The sequence below is a fragment of the Carcharhinus amblyrhynchos genome, chromosome 2, assembly GCF_965287045.1.
Source record: "Carcharhinus amblyrhynchos chromosome 2, sCarAmb.v2.hapA, whole genome shotgun sequence".
Classification (NCBI taxonomy): Eukaryota; Metazoa; Chordata; class Chondrichthyes; order Carcharhiniformes; family Carcharhinidae; genus Carcharhinus; species Carcharhinus amblyrhynchos.
Window position 1 is genome coordinate 75,662,629 of NC_137325.1, and position 13,591 is coordinate 75,676,219.

Here is a 13,591-nt window from a genome sequence, read left to right on the forward strand (position 1 = left end):
TGTGTCATCTACAAGATGCACTGCAGCAAGTCACCAAAGCTCCTATGGCAGAACTTTCCAAACCCACAACCTCTACCACCAAGAAAGACAAGGACAGCAGATGTCATAGAAATCATAGAATCCCTACAGTGCAGAAAGAGGCCATTCAGCCCATCAGGTCTGCACAGACCACAATCCCACCCAGGCCCTACCCCCCATATCCCTACATATTTACCCACTAATCCCTCTAACCTAGCATCTGAGGACACTAAGGGCAATATTTTAGCAATCAATCTGAACCGCACATCTTTGGACAGATGTGTGGAAACAGCAACCATCACAAGTTCACCTTCAAGCCACACATCATAAGAACATAAGAACATAAGAAATAGGAGCAGGAGTAGGCCATCTAGCCCTCGAGCCTGCCCCGCCATTCAATAAGATCATGGCTGATCTGTCGTGGCTCAGTTCCACATTCCCGCCCTCTCCCCATAACTCTTAATCCCCTCGCTTATCAAAAACCCATCAACCTGCGTCTTAAAAATATTTAGCAAGGTAGCCTCCACCACCTCAACGGGCAGAGAATTCCAGAGATTCACCACCCTTTGAGTGAAGAAGTTCCTCCTCAACTCCATTCTAAACCGCCCCCCCTTTATCTTGAGGCTGTGCCCCCTAGTCCTACTGTCCTTTCTGAGCAGGAAGAGTCTCTCCACCTCTATCCTATCCATCCCATTCATCATCTTATACGTCTCAATGAGATCTCCCCTCATTCTTCTAAACTCTAACGAGTACAAGCCTAGTTTATTCAGCCTCTCCTCATAGCTCAACCCCCTCATCTCCGGTATCAGCCTAGTAAACCTCCTCTGCACTCCCTCCAAGGCCAAAATATCCTTGCGTAAGTGCGGCGACCAAAACTGCACACAGTACTCCAGCTGCGGCCTCACCAATGCCCTATACAGCCGCAGCAAGACCTCCCTAATTTTATATTCAATCCCCCTCGCTATGAAGGCCAGCATCCCATTCGCCTTCCTGACCACCTGCTGCACCTGCAGGCTGGGTTTTTGCGACTCATGCACAAGGACCCCGAGGTCCCTCTGCACCGTCGCCTGCTGCAGTTTTTTGCCACGTAAGAAATAATCCTTCCTACCATTATTCCTACCAAAGTGGACCACCTTGCACTTGCCAACATTAAATTCCATTTGCCATTTCATAACATCACCCTGACTTGGACCAATATCACCAATTCTTCACTGCCACTCGGTCAAAGTCCCAGAATTCCTCTTCTAGCAGCTGTGGGTGTACTACATGGGTTGCAATGGTTCAAGATGGTTGCTCCCCACCACTGTTAAGGACAATCAGGGATAGGGTTATAAATGCTGCCCTAGCCAGCGATCCCTAAATCCCATGAAAGAATATTGGGAGTTACTTTTGGCCATAGGCTGATAGGCATTCAAGTGTCCTATTAAAAAGAAATATACCTGAGGTAGAAGTAGGGCCGCCTAAGATTTTGGATTTGTATTTTCGTCTAAAATCTTGAAAAAATGCTGCATCATTTCTTCCTGTCTATTATTGACTCACTTGTATACAATGGGTTTTACAAAGTATCTACAGGAAACCACAAGAGCTAACACCACCATCAGCAGCAGGGCTGTTTTATAGTCTGTAGTCAGGCAGAATATGGCTGTAATGGTGTAGATATCCACTATAAATCTGGAACCCTCCTCCTGACGCCATTGTGAAGGTGAAAGTGTGAGAATCACTGGTTCACTTATTTTCAGGACCTTGTTTATGAACAGTTGCTAATGCCTTGTTTATAGCCAATGAGTAAAAATTTCTTGGGGTAGTGGGGCAGTAGAAATAACGGAGTTAATTTTGCATTATGTGCCTTAGTGCAAAACGAGTGATAGCAGATTGACAATTTGTCTGACTCCTCTCACCATTTTTATTTCCATTGACTTCAATAATTAAATCATATTTAGATTTTTGAATTAGTAACACGAAAAATGTGTTAGATTTTAATAAACGTTTAATGGTAATTTAGTTTATTGAGTGAAATCAACAATCCCACCCTCCCAGCGTTCAGCCTAATTTGAATGAAGTATGAGCCTGAGAGCAGGAGTAACAATGTGTAACTCAGTCAGTATTGGCTGTGACTGAGACTCATGGAGGTGGAGGAGCATTGAATTTATTTTAACCAGTTTGAACAGAATACTAAATACTGCAGATGAAAAGCCACAGCTTAATCAGCAGCATTGCCTCAAAATCAGACAGTTCTGGGTTCAGCTTTGACTCCAGGACTTAAGCACAACCATCGAGGTTGACACTCCAGTGCAAGTCCTGAGGAAATGCTGCAGTGTTAGTGATTCAGATCAAATATTAAACTGATCTCTGACCCTTCAGATAAATGAAAGAAACCATGACATTATTTTGAAAAAGAGCAGAAGAGTTATTCCCAGTTTCCTGCTGAATATTTATTCTTCAATCAACATCACCAAACAGATACTGGTCATTATCACATTGCTTGTTTGCTGAAGTTTGTTTTGTGCAAATTAGCTGCTGTGTTTCCTACAATACAGCTGTGACGACATTTTAAAAGTACTTCATCAGCCTCAAAGCACTTGGGAGATTTCCTGTGGTCATAAAAGGCACTATACAGATTCAAGTCTTTTTTTATTAAATATATAACCAGTAAAGACAAAGTAATGATCAATAACTGGTTCATAGAAATTCCAGACTGAGGTTATTAAACTGCTTTCAGCACTGCTGCATATTCTGATTGCTGCACTCTGAGCATTAACCACCTTTGCCAAGTGTGCCTCTTCTTGTCTGAGGCTAATTCACAAAGGTTGCTGATGGAAACATGGCCACAAATCCTTCTGTTAGTTGCTGGGGGGTTCATTGGGTAACCACAGCAGAATAAAGGTAACTGAGTTTATTTCTCCCAGTATCCTCTTCTGCTGTATCTGCTGTCCATGAGATGTGAGGAGTGGGACAGTGTATGTGATGTGGGGTGTGGGACAGACTGTGTGATGTGGGGTGTGGGACAGTGTGTGTGATGTGAGATAGAACATAGAACATAGAACACTACAGCACAAACAGGCCCTTCGGCCCACAAGTTGCACTGATCATATCCATACCTACCAGGCCTATCTATAACTCTCCATCCCATTAAATCCCATGTACTCATCCAGAAGTCTCTTAAAAGACCCCAGTGAGTTTGCATCTACCACCACCAACGGCAGTCGATTCCACTCACTCACCACCCTCTGAGTGAAAAACTTACCTCTGACATCTCCTCTGTACCTGCTCCCCAGCACCTTAAACCTGTGCCCTCTCGTAGCGACCATTTCGGCCCTGGGAAATAGCATCTGAGAATCCATCCCTATCTATACCTCCCAACATTTTATAAACCTCTATCGGGTCGTCTCTGAATCTTCGTCTCTCCAGGGAGAAGAGACCTAGCTCCCTCAACCTATCTTCATAAGGCATGCCTCCCAATCCAAGCAACATCCTTGTAAATCTCCTCTGCACCCTCTCAATAGCTTCCACATCCTTCTTGTAGTGAGGCGACCAGAACTGTGCACAGTATTCCAAGTGGGGTCTGACAAGGGTCTTATAAAGTTGCAGCATTACCTCCCGACTCCTAAACTCAATCCCTCGATTAATGAAGGCCAGTACACCATACGCCTTCTTGACCACATCCTCCACCTGCGAGGCTGATTTAAGAGTCCTATGGACCCGGACCCCAAGGTCCTTCTGCTCCTCAATACTGCTAAGAGTCCTAGCCTTGATGTTGTACTCCTTCATCCTATTGGACCTGCCAAAATGGACCACTACACATTTATCCGCGTTGAAATCCATCTGCCACTTCTCCGCCCATTCTTGCATCCTATCTATGTCTTGCTGCAACTTCTGACATCCCTCTAAGCACCTCTGCCATTTCTTCCAGTTCCACACAGACTTTTCCCCCTTCACCTTTTATAGGTCTTATCCCTTCACTTCTCATCCTTTTACTCTACACATATTTGTAGAACGCCTTGGGGTTCTCCTTAATCTTACCTGCCAAGGCCTTCTCACTACCCCTTCTGGCTCTCCTAATTTCCTTTTTAAGCTCCTTTCTACAACCCGTGTCCTCCTCTAGATCCTTAACATCTCCCAGCTCTCTGGACAGCAGATACGGCAGAAGAGGATACTGGGAGAAATAAACTCAGTTACCTTTATTCTGCTGTGGTTAGCCAATGAACCGCCCAGCAACAAACAGAAGGATTTGTGGCCATGTTTCCATCAGCAACCTTTGTGAATTAGCCTCAGCTTTCTGCCTGACTAGGTTCATCACAACCTTCGTGCACCATGGTTCCCGCGACCTACCAAAACCTCCCTGTCTCATCGGAACGTTGTTGTGCAGAGTTCCAGACAAACATTCCTTGCTATATTTTACACGCTGAAGTATTCAGTGTATGTGATGTGAAATATGGGACAGTGTGTATGATGTGAGGTGCGGGACAGTGTGCTTAATGTGCGGTGTGGGGCAGAGTTCCAGACAAACATTCGTTGAAAATCCACCGCCTTCCTTCAGTACTTTTCCCCAAGAAAACCTCCTTCCAGTTCACTCGTCCAATTATCTGCCTGATGGCTTCATATTTCCCCTTGATGTGGGACAGTGAGTGATGTAACATGTGGGATGGTGTATGTGGTGTGAGGTGCGGGATAGTGTGTGTGTGTGATGTGAGGTGTGTGACAGTGTATGTGATGTGAAATATGGGACAGTGTGTATGATGTGAGGTGCGGGACAGTGTGCTTAATGTGCGGTGTGGGGCAGTGTGTGTGATGTGAGGTGTGGGACAGACTGTGTGTGATGTGAGTTGTGGGACAGTGTGCATGATGTGAGTTGTGGGGCAGTGTAGTGTGCTGTGAGGTGTGGGATATTGTGTGTGATGTGTGGGACAGTGTGTGTGATGTGAGCTGCAGGACAGTGTGTGTGATATGAAATGTGGAACAGTGTGTGGGATGTGATGTTTGAGGAAGTGAGAAGTGCAATTGTGAAGATTTCAAATATAGAGAGAATGAGATGGCTTGGGGAGTTGTGCGGTGATTGTTGGAGACTTTATGCTATATGCTAAATATGAACAAATATTAATATTAGACTAAAACAATATGATGACATATATCCTTCTGGAAACCAATTTAAGTAAAGAATCACAAAATATAGCTAACTGTCTAGTATGCATGACAAATTGCTTTTTTTCAAATTGTTCTGGCTCTTGGCAATATTTGGCTATTTGTAAAATTGGTCACTCTTTGAACAACAGGAACTGCCTTACCCTTTATTGACCTTTGCAAGTTTATATATACAGTTACTCATACAAATGTTCCTCACAATAATTATCTTCAATGTTTTACATTTTCAGTGGAATACTTCAGCGTGTAAAATATAGCATGAGTGTTTGACTGCAGCTCATATCAGGTCACCAAATTAATGTTGCTTTGAATAGAAAGAAAAGCTAAGAGATAGAAACTTTAAATTCATAAAAATCTGTAATAACAGGAAATGTTGAAAATAGGAGCTGGACCTTGAACTTCTGTGAAAGAAAAGACAAGTTAATATTTCGGCTGGAGCTCCTTCATCAGAATCTGCTTGCTTTGACGAACAGCCTTGCCCAAGTTATTAATCTGCTCAGATGCAAACAGACCAATTCTGTACTTTGAATATTTTTGAATATGGTAAATGGAAGGACCGAGCAGAGATAATAAAATCAAATTTAGCTTCAGCCATAGATTATTTTGTAAAACACATTTGGTAAATTCTGTTTCATATATAATGAATGATACCACACTGGCTCCACTGCTGAATCTATTCTCTGGTGCTCATATGGTTAAAGACATTCCACTACAGCAATGTGTTCAGTAGAGTTGAAATATCCTTAAAGGTCATAAGATGTCTCTTCAGACCATTTGGGTGAAGTCAGTGAAATGCCACTCTGGAGTACAAATAGTCCCTTCTCCATCCTTGCTTTTCCATTAAAGAACAGGTTAACATCACTGCAGAGATAAATGGTACTGCACAAAATTGATTTTACACTTGCGCTGTAAGTGTGGTCAAATGTTATAAGACTGTAAATCACAAAGGATGTAAAAGCAGCATTGCTGAGAATAATACAAGTGTGCTATATACAATGGGGGCAATTTTACTTGATGTGGATGAGTTAACCCTGCCAATCAAATGGATAATGCTATAAGAAGAACCTACATATTGAAATGACCAATTTTGTTTCATTCTTTAATTCTTAAGTTTATTGAAAAAAATTATAGAGGTTGAAATGTGTCTTCTGTGGCAGAGCAAAGCAGGCAATAGTGAATCAGCCATCCATTTCACAGACCACCCCATCACCATTTTCTTTCCACTGGGAAGAAAATGGGGTGAAAAGGAGGGTGTAAAATGGACAGGTGCAAAGAATTAGTTTCACCCCCATTGTCCTTGAATTTATAAAGCAACATCAGAACACATTAAGGGAACTCCTAACTGCAAAGGACAACTCTACAAACACCCGAAGACCTTTTGCGTGCGACTGCTTTTGTGATTTTGAAACCAAGTTAGCAAGAATGCTGAACGCTGCAAATGAAAAGCCCCATTGTATGATGCTGACCAGGGCAGAGTGTGATCAAGGACTGCTCAGTTTTGTGATTGACAAGTACATTTGCTGCAGCCTCACGGTTCACTGAAAGGTTGAGCTAAGCCAGTTTGAATTGAAGTCTAACGGTGGATTTGGGGTTCTAATCTTCACTTTACAGATCTAAATATGAATTCAGAATCAGATCCTCACAAAAAGGCATTTAGTTTTCCAGATCCCTTTAATTTTATTTATTATGATGAAAAAAGTGGCTGAGGTTTTACTTGCGCTCAGCATACCATTTCTCCAGTTGATATCTGCCATTCGCACCTCACCTGGACACATCTTTTGTTTTGTTACTTGCCCCATTTGGTTTTTGCACTATGATACATTTTGTTATTTAATCTGTCCTGCCCTCCACCCTGTCATATTCTTTCCCTTTTTTCTTCAAGCCCCTGCCTGCCCACTTTTCCTTTGTTCAAGAGCTTTTTTTTAAATTTTTGGATGAAAGATCATCAACCTGATACATTAAGATTGGGCGGGGATTTTCCGGCAGCGCTCTCCCAATGCCGAAAATTCCTGTCTAAGGTTAACAGAACTTTACATGGTCTGTCCCCGCCTGCTACAATTCCTGTGGCAAGCCAGTAAGGACAATTACAGACTGTGGTTTTGTTTCCTTCATATTCTACAGATTGATGATACATTTTAAACCAATACCACACAAGCTGCCCATCAATTTAAAGATTGAAAAATAAGCAAGTTAGTCATAAATACAGAGGATCCACTGACTTTCTAATGGATGATCTTAGTTTGACTATTCAATGTCCTTTTTCAGAAAGACACGAGGTTTGCAGCGGACGAATTTCAAGTCATGGGGTGGGATTTTCCAGCCGCGCTTGCCCCGAAACTGGAAAATCCCACCCGAGGTCAATGGACCTTTGCATGGTCTGACCCTGCCTGCTACTATTCCTGTAGCATTTGGGAAAGGAAAATTCCACCCTGCTTCTTCTCTCCATAGATACTGCCTGATTTGCTAAGTGTTTCCAGCATTTTCTGTTTTTAACAATCCTTTGGCGGGTAAGTGGCCAAATGGGATACCCACACAGAAACATGAATTTACCTCCAACTGGTGGCAATTTCCTCCAGTGTGGCAGTGTTTAGCTTTGCTGCCTCAAAATGCCATGGGCCTAGGCTTAATTCTAGGCTTGGGTCACTGTCTATGTGGAGTTTGCATTCTCTCCCTGTGTCTGCATGAACTTCCTCCGAATGCTCTGGTTTCCTCCCACAGTCCAAAAGGTGCATTGGCAATGCTAAAATCCTTCCTCTGTGTATCTGGCATGTGCTAAATAGGAGATTTTCACACTAATGTCATTGCAGTATGAATGTAAGCCTACTTGTGACACTAATAAATAAAGTCTAAACTTGTGCTGAACTGTATTGATTTGGAATGGTTATCCTGATGGTTTCAGTTATGTTGCATGTAGTAATCGGAAGCTATGTTCAATTTCCGAGCCTGTTTACTAACGATACTCACTGTGCTTGATTAGTTAAGTCTGGCTGCCAACTCAAAGAGAAGTAATCAAACTGTAGAAAGAGCTAGAAGCCCCAGCTGTAAAATGAAATAAACATTTTAAAGCATTGGACAGTGTGTGTATGATATATAGAAACTAATGCCACCCTGGCTTAGCTATGGGAGACATAAAATATTCAACTAGGTGATAACGAGGATGATGGAGAACAGTTTAAATTTCCTGACACCTGTAAGTTTGCTTTCCTTGCCAGAATATCCACCCACGTGTTTGAGTCAATGGATTTTGTGGTTCGAAACCCATGCTCTCTACAGGAATGGACAGTCTGGATGTAGCAGCGCACCTGTCCATTGTATTGGATCAGAAAGCTAGTATTTATCGAGCAGCTCACAGAAGACAGTCTGCATTTGGTAAGTGCTCTAGAAAAGTACTTTGGGTCAAAGAAAATTGTGCTGATCAAACAGTTTCCATCAGTGATCCAGGGAAATGGTGAATCTATTAAACAATGCATGGCACTGTTACGGCAATTGGCTTCAGCGTGTAAAATCCATTACAGTAACCAATGAACTAATGTATAACCAATTAATTGAAGAGACTTCAATTTATAAATTAGAGAATTAGAATACTGATTTAACCTCAGAAAAAGCTACAACGTTGGCAGCCCAATTCAATCTACAGTGTTTGATTTGAAAAGTTTACATAGAAATGCACCCTCAGACTCAGCTGCAGATACAGCTTGCCCAATCAGCTCAAGTGCAAGGGTCTTGTGGGAATCATGCTTGATGTTGCTAATGTGTCACTTACTGGTGATGCTGTCGATGTTGTTTCATTGATGCTGCTGGTATTCATGATCTTTACTGCTTTTTCAGTTCCAGTATGTTAACCAGTGTTCAGGGTAAACACGTTCCTCTTCGAGTGAAGGGCACAGCTGGTAGAAGTAGTGAACCTTGGATGACTTGAGATATTGAGGCCTTGGTCAAGAAGAAGAAGGAGGCACATGACATGCATAGACAGCTGGGATCAAGTGGATCCCTTGAAGAGTATAGAGGGTATAGGAGTAGAATTAAGAGAGAAATCAGGAGGGCAAAAAGGGGGACACAAGATTGTTTTGGCAGATAAGGCAAAGGAAAATACAAAGAGCTTCTACAAAGAGCAAAAGAGTAACTAGGAAGAGAGTACGGCCTCTTAAGATCAACAAGGTCATCTATGTGTGGATCCACAAGAGGTGGGTGAGATCCTAAATGAATATTTCTCATCAGTATTTACTGTTGAGAAAAGCATGGATGTTAGGGAACTTGAGGAAATAAATTGCGATGTTTTGAGGAGTGTACATATTACAGAGAAGGAAGTGCTGGAAGTCTTAAAGTGTACCAAGGTACATAAATCCCTGGGACATGATGAAGTGTATCACAAGACATTATGGGAGGCTAGAGAGAAAATTGTGGGTTTGTGAGCAGAGTCACAGGTGAGGTGCCTGAAGATTGGAGGTGGCAAATGTTGTGCCTTTGGTTAAGAAGGCTGCAGGGAAAAGCTTGGGAACTACAGGCCAGGTGAGCCTCACATCTGCCGTGGATAAGTTGTTTGAAGGTATTTTGAGAGATAGGATTTACAGGCATTTAGAGATGCAAGGACTGATAAGGGACAGTCAGTATGGCTTTGTAACTGGAAAATTATGTCTCACAAATTTTATTGAGTTTTTTGAAGAGGAAACCAAGAAGTAAGATGAGGGCAGTGCTGTTGATGTTGTCTACATGAAGTTTAGCAAGGCCTTTGACAAGGCACCGCATGGTAGGTTATTGCATAAGGTTAAATCTCCTGGGATCCAGGGTGAGGTAACCAAATAGATACAAAATTGGCTTGATGACAGAAGACAGAGGGTGGTTGTCGAGGGTTGCTTTTCAAACTGGAGGCCTGTGATGAGCGGTGTGCCTCAGGTATAAGTGCTATGTCCACTGTTATTTGTCATTTATAATTGTAATTTGGATGAGAATTTAGGAGGCATGGTTAGTAACTTTGCAGATGACACCAAGATTGGTGCTATAGTGGACAGTGAAGAAGGTTATCTCGGATTGCACTGGGATCTTGATCAATTGGGCCAGTGGGCTGACAAATGGCAGATGGAGTTCAATTTAGATAAATGCAAGGTGATGCATTTTGATAGATTGAACCATGGCAGGGCTTACTCAATTAATGGTAGGGTATTGGGGAGAGTTATAGAACAAAGAGACCTAGGGGTACAGGTTTATAGCTCCTTGAAAGTGGAGTCACAGGTAGACAAAATGGTGAAAAAGGCATTTGGCATTCTTGGCTTCATTGGTCAGAACATTGAATACAGGAGTTCGGGTGTCTTGTTGAAGTTGTACAAGACATTGGTAAAGTCACACTTGGAATACTGTGCACAGTTCTGGTCACCCTATTATGGTACAGATATTATTAAACTAGAAAGGATGCAGAAAAGATTTACCAAGATGCTACCAGGACTTGATGGATTGAGTTTTAAATAAAGGCTGGATAGATTTCCCTGGTGTATAGGAAGTTTAGGAATGATCTTTTAAGGTCTATACAATAATGAGGAGCATAGATCAATATCAATATCTTTTCCTGAAGTAAGGGGAGTCTAAAGCGAGAGTGCATAGGTTTAAGGTAAGAGGGGAGAGATACAAAAGTGTCCAGAGGAGCACTTTTTTCGCACAGAGAGTGGTGAATGTCTGGAACAAACTGCTAGAGGTAGTAGTAGAGGCGGGTACAATTTTGTCTTTTAAAAAGCATTTAGTCAGTTACGTGGGTAAGCTGGGTATAGAGGGATATGAGCCAAATGTGGGGCAATTGAGACTAACTTAGGGGTTAAGAAAAGGGGTGGCATGGACAAGTTGGGCCTGTTTCCAATCTGTAAACCTCTATGATTCTATGACTGTGTGGTGGGATTCAAACCTGCATCTCCAGACCATTACTCTGGGTTTCTGGATTACTAAACTAGTAATAGTACTGTCATATTACTGCCTCCTCAGTGGTGTACTAGTCTGCAACTATGAGATGCCAGCCTTAATTGTGTGTGAATAAGTATGCTCCCACTGTATGGCATGGTCTGAGTGAAACTTCTGTAGCTATCCTCTCCTCTTTCTGCTACGTTTCTGTACTTTTGGCATAGATTGCATGTAGACAACATTCTCCTGATGTCTGAATAGATGCCTATCCAGTAGATAGCTGATCTGGTTCTCCAATCTCATGTGACCTTATGTTTTGGGAAATACTTTCTGCATCATTTTGGTTGTGATTATTTCAGAACAGGTTAGCAGAACACCATTTTCATGTAACATGTCATCTCTAAGAGACTAGTGCTGCTGTTTGGTGGCTATGATGGTTGCACCTTTTCAGGTTATCCTTGGATCACTTGCTTAGAGAGCATCTGTAACTCTTTGTTTGGAATTATCCCGTCTCACATGTCACGGGAATCGTAGTGAGACCATGCAACGGTTTGTTGACCTCAGGTGGCATCTTCTGGTCTTGAGGTGAGCACAGCTGATAAATCCTGCCCTTTGTCTTTGCTGGTCTCATCACTAATTTCACTCAGTTTTGATGGTGTTACATTCACTAGCTGGTCGAAATTGGTTGAAATTCTTTACAACTGCTCAACCCTCGGGAAATAGGACCACCTATTTCACTGATGTAGAATGTACAGTTTACATCTTTTCCTTGCAAAGCTCTGAATTGGGTTTTCCTAGCTGTCAAAACTCAGTTCCCCTAACTGCCATTAGCATGGCATTGATCATTTTCGCAGCGCCTTTCCTTGTAAACCCATTTACGTTCAAATCTTCAGGAAAGATTTTTTGGTATTGTCTAGGGGTGGGATTGATGTTACTCTGTGCTCAATGTCAAGCTGCAGCTTCAGATTGCTGATTGTTGGGCTTACTTTTCATCCTCTTCCTGATCTGAGTGACGTTAGGAATTTCTTTTCTCTGACAACTGTCACATCCAGCCATTTCATGCAGTTGTATGGTGTCTTCAAATGCATTGCCATCGCCCAGGGTATGGATGTTTTGGTTTCTTTTACTTCTCATTCGCCCTGTTGCTTTGTCTCTGATAACTCATTTACCATGTCTCTTTCTTTTTTCTGAATATCTTTTCCCACTGATTTGGCTTTCCACAAGGAATTTCCTTTTGTCTGTTAGCTCATGTGATCACCCACAGCTCTTGTACATCTTTCTCTCTGTAATGTCTGTATTATTTTGCTGCTGTTTCACTGCATCAGTCCTGCTGTATCTCCCACGACCTAATTGAATGCTATCTGTTTGGTTAGTCAATCTCATCGTCTGTCTACTTGTAACTTCAAGTGTTCTACTGGTGTATACAGCCTATGCTATTGTGAGCTTAGTATTTCCAATTAATTATTTTTGGACTTTGGGGGACACAAGTGCCTCTACTTTCTCAGAACACCAGGAAAATTTGGCATGTCAACTATGAATCTTACCAACCTTAACAGATGCACCATAGAAGGCATTCTTTCTGCTTGTATCACAGCTCGGTATGGCTCCTGCTTTGCCCAAGACTGGAAGAAACTACAAAAGATCATAAATGTAGCCCAATCTATCACGCAAACTAGCCTCCCATCCATTGACTCTATCTACACTTCCTGCTACCTTGGCAAAGCAGCCAGCATAATTAAAGACCCCACACACCCTGGACATTCTCTCTTCCACCTTGGGAAAAAGATACAAAAGCCTCAGGTCACGTACCAACCGACTCAAGCTTCTTCCCTGCTGCGATCAAACTTTTGAATGGAATTACCTTGCATTAAGTTGATCTTTCTTTAAACCCTAGCTATGACTGTAACATCACATTCTGTAGTCTCTCGTTTCCTTTTCTATGAACGGTATGCTTTGTCAGTATAGCACGTAAGAAACAATACTTTTCACTGTATGCTAATACACACTAATAAGCCAAGTCAAATCAAATCAAATCAGAGCACCACTGAATCTATCCAGCACCTTTCATCTATTCCCTTAAATTGACATTTTTTTGGCTTTTTTTTAGTTTTGTTAGGAAATTGTCAACAGGCTCACCTGATTCTCAGGCCTTGAAATTGATATAGGGAGATGTGATGATTTGACTTTGGCTGCAAATGTGCATTGAGTATGATGAAAATTTTGTCTGAGTTTTGATTTTGTCTGAATTTCTGCTGTTGCCTTCCCTCAGCTCCCAGCTATTAAACCAATGTAACCTTTTCTCTCCTGCACACAGAAGGATGTAGTTGATACTTTCCGTTTCCCAAATGTTTTTTAAAAAGCTACCGATTAACAGTGTTAACATTTTGCGCGGAATTTTCCCATTTTCTCATCACGGGAATCATAGCAAATGGGACACGAATCATGGAAATGTGGACCTTGGTTGGGATTTTCCAGCCTTGGGGCAAGTATGACCTGAAACTGCCACCTCTTGAGTCCAATATAGTCATATAGGATGCAAAATATTAACACT